Below are 14018 nucleotides of genomic sequence, written 5' to 3'. Positions count from 1 at the left end.
TTTTTGTATATACTGATGTTAAAAAAAAATATAACCAAAAAATGAACCTATTATTTTCATATTACCAAAAAAAAATGTCCTGAATCTTCTCATGTGTTTATATATTATCAAAATAAAATCAATAGAATTTTCTAAAACATAATATATAGGGGTCAAATTTTTGTTTTTTTATCTTTTGTAAAAAAAATTGACCAGGGTCCCAAAAATTCTTGAGCCGGCACTGTGGACACATTAACTCTATTTTTATATCTTAACCCACAAAAAACATAGTTTTTAATTGTATTTTTCTTATTCGACATTTAAAAAAAAAAATATTTCCAATAATTATTGGAAAATGTAACTCTGTTTTTATTTTATTTTTACCGTAATCTAAAAATTTATTGTTACCGTAATCTAAGAACTGTGTTTCACTTATATTATATGAAAAAGGTCCAACGATTTAGTATTACGAACCCCCTCCCCCCACAGTAGCCTATAATTTTCATATTATCAAAAAAAGATCCATAATCTCTTTTATATTATAAAAGAAAGTCCATAACTTTTTGTATATACTGATGTTAAAAAAAAATATAACCAAAAAATGAACCTATTATTTTCATATTACCAAAAAAAAATGTCCTGAATCTTCTCATGTGTTTATATATTATCAAAATAAAATCAATAGAATTTTCTAAAACATAATATATAGGGGTCAAATTTTTGTTTTTTTTATCTTTTGTAAAAAAAATTGACCAGGGTCCCAAAACTTCTTGAGCCGGCACTGTGGACACATTAACTCTATTTTTATATCTTAACCCACAAAAAACATAGTTGTTAATTGCATTTTTCTTATTCGACATTTAAAAAAAAAAATATTTCCAATAATTATTGGAAAATGTAACTCTGTTTTTATTTTTATTTTTACCGTAATCTAAGAAATTATTGTTACCGTAATCTAAGAACTGTGTTTCACTTATATTATATGAAAAAAAGGTCCAACGATTTATTATTACGAACCCCCTCCCCCCACTGTAGCCTATAATTTTCATATTATCATAAAAAGATCCATAATCTCTTTTATATTATAAAAGAAAGTCCATAACTTTTTGTATATACTGATGTTAAAAAAAAATATAACCAAAAAATGAACCTATTATTTTCATATTACCAAAAAAAAAATGTCCTGAATCTTCTCATGTGTTTATATATTATCAAAATAAAATCAATAGAATTTTCTAAAACATAATATATAGGGGTCAAATTTTTGTTTTTTTTATCTTTTGTAAAAAAAATTGACGAGGGTCCCAAAACTTCTTGAGCCGGCACTTTGGACACATTAACTCTATTTTTATATCTTAACCCACAAAAAACATAGTTGTTAATTGTATTTTTCTTATTCGACATTTTAAAAAAAAATATTTCCAATAATTATTGGAAAATGTAACTCTGTTTTTATTTTTATTTTTACCGTAATCTAAGAAATTATTGTTACCGTAATCTAAGAACTGTGTTTCACTTATATTATATGAAAAAAAGGTCCAACGATTTATTATTACGAACCCCCTCCCCCCACTGTAGCCTATAATTTTCATATTATCATAAAAAGATCCATAATCTCTTTTATATTATAAAAGAAAGTCCATAACTTTTTGTATATACTGATGTTAAAAAACAATATAACCATAAAATGAACCTATAATTTTCATATTACCAAAAAAAAATGTCCTGAATCTTCTCATGTGTTTATATATTATCAAACTAAAATCAAGAGAATTTTCTAAAACATAATATATAGGGGTCAAATTTTTGTTTTTTTATCTTTTGTAAAAAAAATTGACCAGGGTCCCAAAAATTCTTGAGCCGGCACTGTGGACACATTAACTCTATTTTTATATCTTAACCCACAAAAAACATAGTTTTTAATTGTATTTTTCTTATTCGACATTTAAAAAAAAAATATTTCCAATAATTATTGGAAAATGTAACTCTGTTTTTATTTTTATTTTTACCGTAATCTAAGAATTTATTGTTACCGTAATCTAAGAACTGTGTTTCACTTATATTGTATGAAAAAGGTCCAACGATTTAGTATTACGAACCCCCCCCCCCCCCCCCACAGTAGCCTATAATTTTCATATTATCAAAAAAAGATCCATAATCTCTTTTATATTATAAAAGAAAGTCCATAACTTTTTGTATATACTGATGTTAAAAAAAAATATAACCAAAAAATGAACCTATAATTTTCATATTACCAAAAAAAAAATGTCCTGAATCTTCTCATGTGTTTATTTATTATCAAAATAAAATCAATAGAATTTTCTAAAACATAATATATAGGGGTCAAATTTTTGTTTTTTTATCTTTTGTAAAAAAAATTGACCAGGGTCCCAAAAATTCTTGAGCCGGCACTGTGGACACATTAACTCTATTTTTATATCTTAACCCACAAAAAACATAGTTTTTAATTGTATTTTTCTTATTCGACATTTAAAAAAAAAATATTTCCAATAATTATTGGAAAATGTAACTCTGTTTTTATTTTTATTTTTACCGTAATCTAAGAATTTATTGTTACCCGTAATCTAAGAACTGTGTTTCACTTATATTGTATGAAAAAAAGGTCCAACGATTTAGTATTACGAACCCCCCCCCCCCACAGTAGCCTATAATTTTCATATTATCAAAAAAAGATCCATAATCTCTTTTATATTATAAAAGAAAGTCCATAACTTTTTGTATATACTGATGTTAAAAAAAAATATAACCAAAAAATGAACCTATAATTTTCATCTTATCAAAAAAAAATGTCCTGAATCTTCTCATGTGTTTATATATTATCAAAATAAAATCAATAGAATTTTCTAAAACATAATATATAGGGGTCAAATTTTTGTTTTTTTTATCTTTTGTAAAAAAAATTGACCAGGGTCCCAAAACTTCTTGAGCCGGCACTGTGGACACATTAACTCTATTTTTATATCTTAACCCACAAAAAACATAGTTTTTAATTGTATTTTTCTTATTCGACATTTAAAAAAAAAATATTTCCAATAATTATTGGAAAATGTAACTCTGTTTTTATTTTTATTTTTACCGTAATCTAAGAAATTATTGTTACCGTAATCTAAGAACTGTGTTTCACTTATATTATATGAAAAAAAGGTCCAACGATTTATTATTACGAACCCCCTCCCCCCACTGTAGCATATAATTTTCATATTATCATAAAAAGATCCATAATCTCTTTTATATTATAAAAGAAAGTCCATAACTTTTTGTATATACTGATGTTAAAAAAAAATATAACCAAAAAATGAACCTATAATTTTCATATTACCAAAAAAAAATGTCCTGAATCTTCTCATGTGTTTATATATTATCAAAATAAAATCAATAGAATTTTCTAAAACATAATATATAGGGGTCAAATTTTTGTTTTTTTATCCTTTGTAAAAAAAATTGACCAGGGTCCCAAAAATTCTTGAGCCCGCACTGTGGACACATTAACTCTATTTTTATATCTTAACCCACAAAAAACATAGTTTTTAATTGTATTTTTCTTATTCGACATTTTAAAAAAAAATATTTCCAATAATTATTGGAAAATGTAACTCTGTTTTTATTTTTATTTTTACCGTAATCTAAGAATTTATTGTTACCGTGATCTAAGAACTGTGTTTCACTTATATTGTATGAAAAAAAGGTCCAACGATTTAGTATTACGAACCCCCCCCCCCCACAGTAGCCTATAATTTTCATATTATCAAAAAAAGATCCATAATCTCTTTTATATTATAAAAGAAAGTCCATAACTTTTTGTATACACTGATGTTAAAAAAAAATATAACCAAAAAATGAACCTATAATTTTCATCTTATCAAAAAAAAATGTCCTGAATCTTCTCATGTGTTTATATATTATCAAAATAAAATCAATAGAATTTTCTAAAACATAATATATAGGGGTCAAATTTTTGTTTTTTTTATCTTTTGTAAAAAAAATTGACGAGGGTCCCAAAACTTCTTGAGCCGGCACTGTGGACACATTAACTCTATTTTTATATCTTAACCCACAAAAAACATAGTTTTTAATTGTATTTTTCTTATTCGACATTTAAAAAAAAAATATTTCCAATAATTATTGGAAAATGTAACTCTGTTTTTATTTTTATTTTTACCGTAATCTAAGAATTTATTGTTACCGTAATCTAAGAACTGTGTTTCACTTATATTGTATGAAAAAAAGGTCCAACGATTTAGTATTACGAACCCCCCCCCCCCCCACAGTAGCCTATAATTTTCATATTATCAAAAAAAGATCCATAATCTCTTTTATATTATAAAAGAAAGTCCATAACTTTTTGTATATACTGATGTTAAAAAAAAATATAACCAAAAAATGAACCTATAATTTTCATCTTATCAAAAAAAAATGTCCTGAATCTTCTCATGTGTTTATATATTATCAAAATAAAATCAATAGAATTTTCTAAAACATAATATATAGGGGTCAAATTTTTGTTTTTTTTATCTTTTGTAAAAAAAATTGACCAGGGTCCCAAAACTTCTTGAGCCGGCACTGTGGACACATTAACTCTATTTTTATATCTTAACCCACAAAAAACATAGTTTTTAATTGTATTTTTCTTATTCGACATTTAAAAAAAAAATATTTCCAATAATTATTGGAAAATGTAACTCTGTTTTTATTTTTATTTTTACCGTAATCTAAGAAATTATTGTTACCGTAATCTAAGAACTGTGTTTCACTTATATTATATGAAAAAAAGGTCCAACGATTTATTATTACGAACCCCCTCCCCCCACTGTAGCCTATAATTTTCATATTATCATAAAAAGATCCATAATCTCTTTTATATTATAAAAGAAAGTCCATAACTTTTTGTATATACTGATGTTAAAAAAAAATATAACCAAAAAATGAACCTATAATTTTCATATTACCAAAAAAAAATGTCCTGAATCTTCTCATGTGTTTATATATTATCAAAATAAAATCAATAGAATTTTCTAAAACATAATATATAGGGGTCAAATTTTTGTTTTTTTATCTTTTGTAAAAAAAATTGACCAGGGTCCCAAAAATTCTTGAGCCGGCACTGTGGACACATTAACTCTATTTTTATATCTTAACCCACAAAAAACATAGTTTTTAATTGTATTTTTCTTATTCGACATTTTAAAAAAAAATATTTCCAATAATTATTGGAAAATGTAACTCTGTTTTTATTTTTATTTTTACCGTAATCTAAGAATTTATTGTTACCGTGATCTAAGAACTGTGTTTCACTTATATTGTATGAAAAAAAGGTCCAACGATTTAGTATTACGAACCCCCCCCCCCCCCACAGTAGCCTATAATTTTCATATTATCAAAAAAAGATCCATAATCTCTTTTATATTATAAAAGAAAGTCCATAACTTTTTGTATTTACTGATGTTAAAAAAAAATATAACCAAAAAATGAACCTATAATTTTCATATTACCAAAAAAAAATTGTCCTGAATCTTCTCATGTGTTTATATATTATCAAAATAAAATCAATAGAATTTTCTAAAACATAATATATAGGGGTCAAATTTTTGTTTTTTTATCTTTTGTAAAAAAAATTGACCAGGGTCCCAAAAATTCTTGAGCCGGCACTGTGGACACATTAACTCTATTTTTATATCTTAACCCACAAAAAACATAGTTTTTAATTGTATTTTTCTTATTCGACATTTAAAAAAAAAATATTTCCAATAATTATTGGAAAATGTAACTCTGTTTTTATTTTTATTTTTACCGTAATCTAAGAATTTATTGTTACCGTAATCTAAGAACTGTGTTTCACTTATATTATATGAAAAAAGGTCCAACGATTTAGTATTACGAACCCCCCCCACAGTAGCCTATAATTTTCATATTATCATAAAAAGATCCATAATCTCTTTAATATTATAAAAGAAAGTCCATAACTTTTTGTATATACTGATGTTAAAAAAAAATATAACCAAAAAATGAACCTATAATTTTCATATTACCAAAAAAAAAATGTCCTGAATCTTCTCATGTGTTTATATATTATCAAAATAAAATCAATAGAATTTTCTAAAACATAATATATAGGGGTCAAATTTTTGTTTTTTTATCTTTTGTAAAAAAAATTGACCAGGGTCCCAAAAATTCTTGAGTCGGCACTGTGGACACATTAACTCTATTTTTATATCTTAACCCACAAAAAACATAGTTTTTAATTGTATTTTTCTTATTCGACATTTAAAAAAAAAATATTTCCAATAATTATTGGAAAATGTAACTCTGTTTTTATTTTTATTTTTACCGTAATCTAAGAATTTATTGTTACCGTAATCTAAGAACTGTGTTTCACTTATATTGTATGAAAAAAAGGTCCAACTATTTAGTATTACGAACCCCCCCCCCCCCCCCATAGTAGCCTATAATTTTCATATTATCAAAAAAAGATCCATAATCTCTTTTATATTATAAAAGAAAGTCCATAACTTTTTGTATATACTGATGTTAAAAAAAAATATAACCAAAAAATGAACCTATAATTTTCATATTATCAAAAAAAAATGTCCTGAATCTTCTCATGTGTTTATATATTATCAAAATAAAATCAATAGAATTTTCTAAAACATAATATATAGGGGTCAAATTTTTGTTTTTTTTATCTTTTGTAAAAAAAATTGACCAGGGTCCCAAAACTTCTTGAGCCGGCACTGTGGACACATTAACTCTATTTTTATATCTTAACCCACAAAAAACATAGTTGTTAATTGTATTTTTCTTATTCGACATTTAAAAAAAAAATATTTCCAATAATTATTGGAAAATGTAACTCTGTTTTTATTTTTATTTTTACCGTAATCTAAGAAATTATTGTTACCGTAATCTAAGAACTGTGTTTCACTTATATTATATGAAAAAAAGGTCCAACGATTTATTATTACGAACCCCCTCCCCCCACTGTAGCCTATAATTTTCATATTATCATAAAAAGATCCATAATCTCTTTTATATTATAAAAGAAAGTCCATAACTTTTTGTATATACTGATGTTAAAAAAAAATATAACCAAAAAATGAACCTATAATTTTCATATTACCAAAAAAAAAATGTCCTGAATCTTCTCATGTGTTTATTTATTATCAAAATAAAATCAATAGAATTTTCTAAAACATAATATATAGGGGTCAAATTTTTGTTTTTTTATCTTTTGTAAAAAAAATTGACCAGGGTCCCAAAAATTCTTGAGCCGGCACTGTGGACACATTAACTCTATTTTTATATCTTAACCCACAAAAAACATAGTTTTTAATTGTATTTTTCTTATTCGACATTTAAAAAAAAAATATTTCCAATAATTATTGGAAAATGTAACTCTGTTTTTATTTTTATTTTTACCGTAATCTAAGAATTTATTGTTACCGTAATCTAAGAACTGTGTTTCACTTATATTGTATGAAAAAAAGGTCCAACGATTTAGTATTACGAACCCCCCCCCCCCCCCACAGTAGCCTATAATTTTCATATTATCAAAAAAAGATCCATAATCTCTTTTATATTATAAAAGAAAGTCCATAACTTTTTGTATATACTGATGTTAAAAAAAAATATAACCAAAAAATGAACCTATAATTTTCATATTACCAAAAAAAAATGTCCTGAATCTTCTCATGTGTTTATATATTATCAAAATAAAATCAATAGAATTTTCTAAAACATAATATATAGGGGTCAAATTTTTGTTTTTTTATCTTTTGTAAAAAAAATTGACCAGGGTCCCAAAAATTCTTGAGCCGGCACTGTGGACACATTAACTCTATTTTTATATCTTAACCCACAAAAAACATAGTTTTTAATTGTATTTTTCTTATTCGACATTTAAAAAAAAAATATTTCCAATAATTATTGGAAAATGTAACTCTGTTTTTATTTTTATTTTTACCGTAATCTAAGAATTTATTGTTACCGTAATCTAAGAACTGTGTTTCACTTATATTATATGAAAAAGGTCCAACGATTTAGTATTACGAACCCCCTCCCCCCACAGTAGCCTATAATTTTCATATTATCAAAAAAAGATCCATAATCTCTTTTATATTATAAAAGAAAGTCCATAACTTTTTGTATATACTGATGTTAAAAAAAAATATAACCAAAAAATGAACCTATAATTTTCATATTACCAAAAAAAAATGTCCTGAATCTTCTCATGTGTTTATATATTATCAAAATAAAATCAATAGAATTTTCTAAAACATAATATATAGGGGTCAAATTTTTGTTTTTTTATCTTTTGTAAAAAAAATTGACCAGGGTCCCAAAAATTCTTGAGCCGGCACTGTGGACACATTAACTCTATTTTTATATCTTAACCCACAAAAAACATAGTTTTTAATTGTATTTTTCTTATTCGACATTTTAAAAAAAAATATTTCCAATAATTATTGGAAAATGTAACTCTGTTTTTATTTTTATTTTTACCGTAATCTAAGAATTTATTGTTACCGTGATCTAAGAACTGTGTTTCACTTATATTGTATGAAAAAAAGGTCCAACGATTTAGTATTACGAACCCCCCCCCCCCCACAGTAGCCTATAATTTTCATATTATCAAAAAAAGATCCATAATCTCTTTTATATTATAAAAGAAAGTCCATAACTTTTTGTATTTACTGATGTTAAAAAAAAATATAACCAAAAAATGAACCTATAATTTTCATATTACCAAAAAAAAATTGTCCTGAATCTTCTCATGTGTTTATATATTATCAAAATAAAATCAATAGAATTTTCTAAAACATAATATATAGGGGTCAAATTTTTGTTTTTTTATCTTTTGTAAAAAAAATTGACCAGGGTCCCAAAAATTCTTGAGCCGGCACTGTGGACACATTAACTCTATTTTTATATCTTAACCCACAAAAAACATAGTTTTTAATTGTATTTTTCTTATTCGACATTTAAAAAAAAAATATTTCCAATAATTATTGGAAAATGTAACTCTGTTTTTATTTTTATTTTTACCGTAATCTAAGAATTTATTGTTACCGTAATCTAAGAACTGTGTTTCACTTATATTATATGAAAAAAGGTCCAACGATTTAGTATTACGAACCCCCCCCACAGTAGCCTATAATTTTCATATTATCATAAAAAGATCCATAATCTCTTTAATATTATAAAAGAAAGTCCATAACTTTTTGTATATACTGATGTTAAAAAAAAATATAACCAAAAAATGAACCTATAATTTTCATATTACCAAAAAAAAAATGTCCTGAATCTTCTCATGTGTTTATATATTATCAAAATAAAATCAATAGAATTTTCTAAAACATAATATATAGGGGTCAAATTTTTGTTTTTTTATCTTTTGTAAAAAAAATTGACCAGGGTCCCAAAAATTCTTGAGTCGGCACTGTGGACACATTAACTCTATTTTTATATCTTAACCCACAAAAAACATAGTTTTTAATTGTATTTTTCTTATTCGACATTTAAAAAAAAAATATTTCCAATAATTATTGGAAAATGTAACTCTGTTTTTATTTTTATTTTTACCGTAATCTAAGAATTTATTGTTACCGTAATCTAAGAACTGTGTTTCACTTATATTATATGAAAAAGGTCCAACGATTTAGTATTACGAACCCCCTCCCCCCACAGTAGCCTATAATTTTCATATTATCAAAAAAAGATCCATAATCTCTTTTATATTATAAAAGAAAGTCCATAACTTTTTGTATATACTGATGTTAAAAAAAAATATAACCAAAAAATGAACCTATAATTTTCATATTACCAAAAAAAAATGTCCTGAATCTTCTCATGTGTTTATATATTATCAAAATAAAATCAATAGAATTTTCTAAAACATAATATATAGGGGTCAAATTTTTGTTTTTTTATCTTTTGTAAAAAAAATTGACCAGGGTCCCAAAAATTCTTGAGCCGGCACTGTGGACACATTAACTCTATTTTTATATCTTAACCCACAAAAAACATAGTTTTTAATTGTATTTTTCTTATTCGACATTTTAAAAAAAAATATTTCCAATAATTATTGGAAAATGTAACTCTGTTTTTATTTTTATTTTTACCGTAATCTAAGAATTTATTGTTACCGTGATCTAAGAACTGTGTTTCACTTATATTGTATGAAAAAAAGGTCCAACGATTTAGTATTACGAACCCCCCCCCCCCCCCCCCCCCACAGTAGCCTATAATTTTCATATTATCAAAAAAAGATCCATAATCTCTTTTATATTATAAAAGAAAGTCCATAACTTTTTGTATTTACTGATGTTAAAAAAAAATATAACCAAAAAATGAACCTATAATTTTCATATTACCAAAAAAAAATTGTCCTGAATCTTCTCATGTGTTTATATATTATCAAAATAAAATCAATAGAATTTTCTAAAACATAATATATAGGGGTCAAATTTTTGTTTTTTTATCTTTTGTAAAAAAAATTGACCAGGGTCCCAAAAATTCTTGAGCCGGCACTGTGGACACATTAACTCTATTTTTATATCTTAACCCACAAAAAACATAGTTTTTAATTGTATTTTTCTTATTCGACATTTAAAAAAAAAATATTTCCAATAATTATTGGAAAATGTAACTCTGTTTTTATTTTTATTTTTACCGTAATCTAAGAATTTATTGTTACCGTAATCTAAGAACTGTGTTTCACTTATATTATATGAAAAAAGGTCCAACGATTTAGTATTACGAACCCCCCCCACAGTAGCCTATAATTTTCATATTATCATAAAAAGATCCATAATCTCTTTAATATTATAAAAGAAAGTCCATAACTTTTTGTATATACTGATGTTAAAAAAAAATATAACCAAAAAATGAACCTATAATTTTCATATTACCAAAAAAAAAATGTCCTGAATCTTCTCATGTGTTTATATATTATCAAAATAAAATCAATAGAATTTTCTAAAACATAATATATAGGGGTCAAATTTTTGTTTTTTTATCTTTTGTAAAAAAAATTGACCAGGGTCCCAAAAATTCTTGAGTCGGCACTGTGGACACATTAACTCTATTTTTATATCTTAACCCACAAAAAACATAGTTTTTAATTGTATTTTTCTTATTCGACATTTAAAAAAAAAATATTTCCAATAATTATTGGAAAATGTAACTCTGTTTTTATTTTTATTTTTACCGTAATCTAAGAATTTATTGTTACCGTAATCTAAGAACTGTGTTTCACTTATATTGTATGAAAAAAAGGTCCAACTATTTAGTATTACGAACTTCCCCCCCCCCATAGTAGCCTATAATTTTCATATTATCAAAAAAAGATCCATAATCTCTTTTATATTATAAAAGAAAGTCCATAACTTTTTGTATATACTGATGTTAAAAAAAAATATAACCAAAAAATGAACCTATAATTTTCATATTATCAAAAAAAAATGTCCTGAATCTTCTCATGTGTTTATATATTATCAAAATAAAATCAATAGAATTTTCTAAAACATAATATATAGGGGTCAAATTTTTGTTTTTTTTATCTTTTGTAAAAAAAATTGACCAGGGTCCCAAAACTTCTTGAGCCGGCACTGTGGACACATTAACTCTATTTTTATATCTTAACCCACAAAAAACATAGTTGTTAATTGTATTTTTCTTATTCGACATTTAAAAAAAAAATATTTCCAATAATTATTGGAAAATGTAACTCTGTTTTTATTTTTATTTTTACCGTAATCTAAGAAATTATTGTTACCGTAATCTAAGAACTGTGTTTCACTTATATTATATGAAAAAAAGGTCCAACGATTTATTATTACGAACCCCCTCCCCCCACTGTAGCCTATAATTTTCATATTATCATAAAAAGATCCATAATCTCTTTTATATTATAAAAGAAAGTCCATAACTTTTTGTATATACTGATGTTAAAAAAAAATATAACCAAAAAATGAACCTATAATTTTCATATTACCAAAAAAAAAATGTCCTGAATCTTCTCATGTGTTTATTTATTATCAAAATAAAATCAATAGAATTTTCTAAAACATAATATATAGGGGTCAAATTTTTGTTTTTTTATCTTTTGTAAAAAAAATTGACCAGGGTCCCAAAAATTCTTGAGCCGGCACTGTGGACACATTAACTCTATTTTTATATCTTAACCCACAAAAAACATAGTTTTTAATTGTATTTTTCTTATTCGACATTTAAAAAAAAATATTTCCAATAATTATTGGAAAATGTAACTCTGTTTTTATTTTTATTTTTACCGTAATCTAAGAATTTATTGTTACCGTAATCTAAGAACTGTGTTTCACTTATATTGTATGAAAAAAAGGTCCAACGATTTAGTATTACGAACCCCCCCCCCCCCCCCCCCCACACAGTAGCCTATAATTTTCATATTATCAAAAAAAAAGATCCATAATCTCTTTTATATTATAAAAGAAAGTCCATAACTTTTTGTATATACTGATGTTAAAAAAAAATATAACCAAAAAATGAACCTATAATTTTCATATTACCAAAAAAAAATGTCCTGAATCTTCTCATGTGTTTATATATTATCAAAATAAAATCAATAGAATTTTCTAAAACATAATATATAGGGGTCAAATTTTTGTTTTTTTATCTTTTGTAAAAAAAATTGACCAGGGTCCCAAAAATTCTTGAGCCGGCACTGTGGACACATTAACTCTATTTTTATATCTTAACCCACAAAAAACATAGTTTTTAATTGTATTTTTCTTATTCGACATTTAAAAAAAAAATATTTCCAATAATTATTGGAAAATGTAACTCTGTTTTTATTTTTATTTTTACCGTAATCTAAGAATTTATTGTTACCGTAATCTAAGAACTGTGTTTCACTTATATTATATGAAAAAGGTCCAACGATTTAGTATTACGAACCCCCTCCCCCCACAGTAGCCTATAATTTTCATATTATCAAAAAAAGATCCATAATCTCTTTTATATTATAAAAGAAAGTCCATAACTTTTTGTATATACTGATGTTAAAAAAAAATATAACCAAAAAATGAACCTATTATTTTCATATTACCAAAAAAAAATGTCCTGAATCTTCTCATGTGTTTATATATTATCAACATAAAATCAATAGAATTTTCTAAAACATAATATATAGGGGTCAAATTTTTGTTTTTTTTATCTTTTGTAAAAAAAATTGACCAGGGTCCCAAAAATTCTTGAGCCGGCACTATGGACACATTAACTCTATTTTTATATCTTAACCCACAAAAAACATAGTTTTTAATTGTATTTTTCTTATTCGACATTTAAAAAAAAAAATTCCAATAATTATTGGAATATGTAAGTCTGTTTTTATTTTTATTTTTACCGTAATCTAAGAATTTATTGTTACCGTAATCTAAGAACTGTGTTTCACTTATATTATATGAAAAAAGGTCCAACGATTTAGTATTACGAACCCCCCCACAGTAGCCTATAATTTTCATATTATCATAAAAAGATCCATAATCTCTTTTATATTATAAAAGAAAGTCCATAACTTTTTGTATATACTGATGTTAAAAAAAAATATAACCAAAAAATGAACCTATAATTTTCATATTACCAAAAAAAAATGTCCTGAATCTTCTCATGTGTTTATATATTATCAAAATAAAATCAATAGAATTTTCTAAAACATAATATATAGGGGTCAAATTTTTGTTTTTTTATCTTTTGTAAAAAAAATTGACCAGGGTCCCAAAAATTCTTGAGCCGGCACTGTGGACACATTAACTCTATTTTTATATCTTAACCCACAAAAAACATAGTTTTTAATTGTATTTTTCTTATTCGACATTTTAAAAAAAAAATATTTCCAATAATTATTGGAAAATGTAACTCTGTTTTTATTTTTATTTTTACCGTAATCTAAGAATTTATTGTTACCGTAATCTAAGAACTGTGTTTCACTTATATTGTATGAAAAAAAGGTCCAACGATTTAGTATTACGAACCCCCCCCCCACA

The sequence above is a fragment of the Camelina sativa genome, chromosome 16 (genome assembly GCF_030686135.1).
Source record: "Camelina sativa cultivar CO46 ecotype springtype chromosome 16, ASM3068613v1".
In the NCBI taxonomy this organism is placed as follows: domain Eukaryota; kingdom Viridiplantae; phylum Streptophyta; class Magnoliopsida; order Brassicales; family Brassicaceae; genus Camelina; species Camelina sativa.
This window is presented reverse-complemented; position numbering follows the sequence as displayed.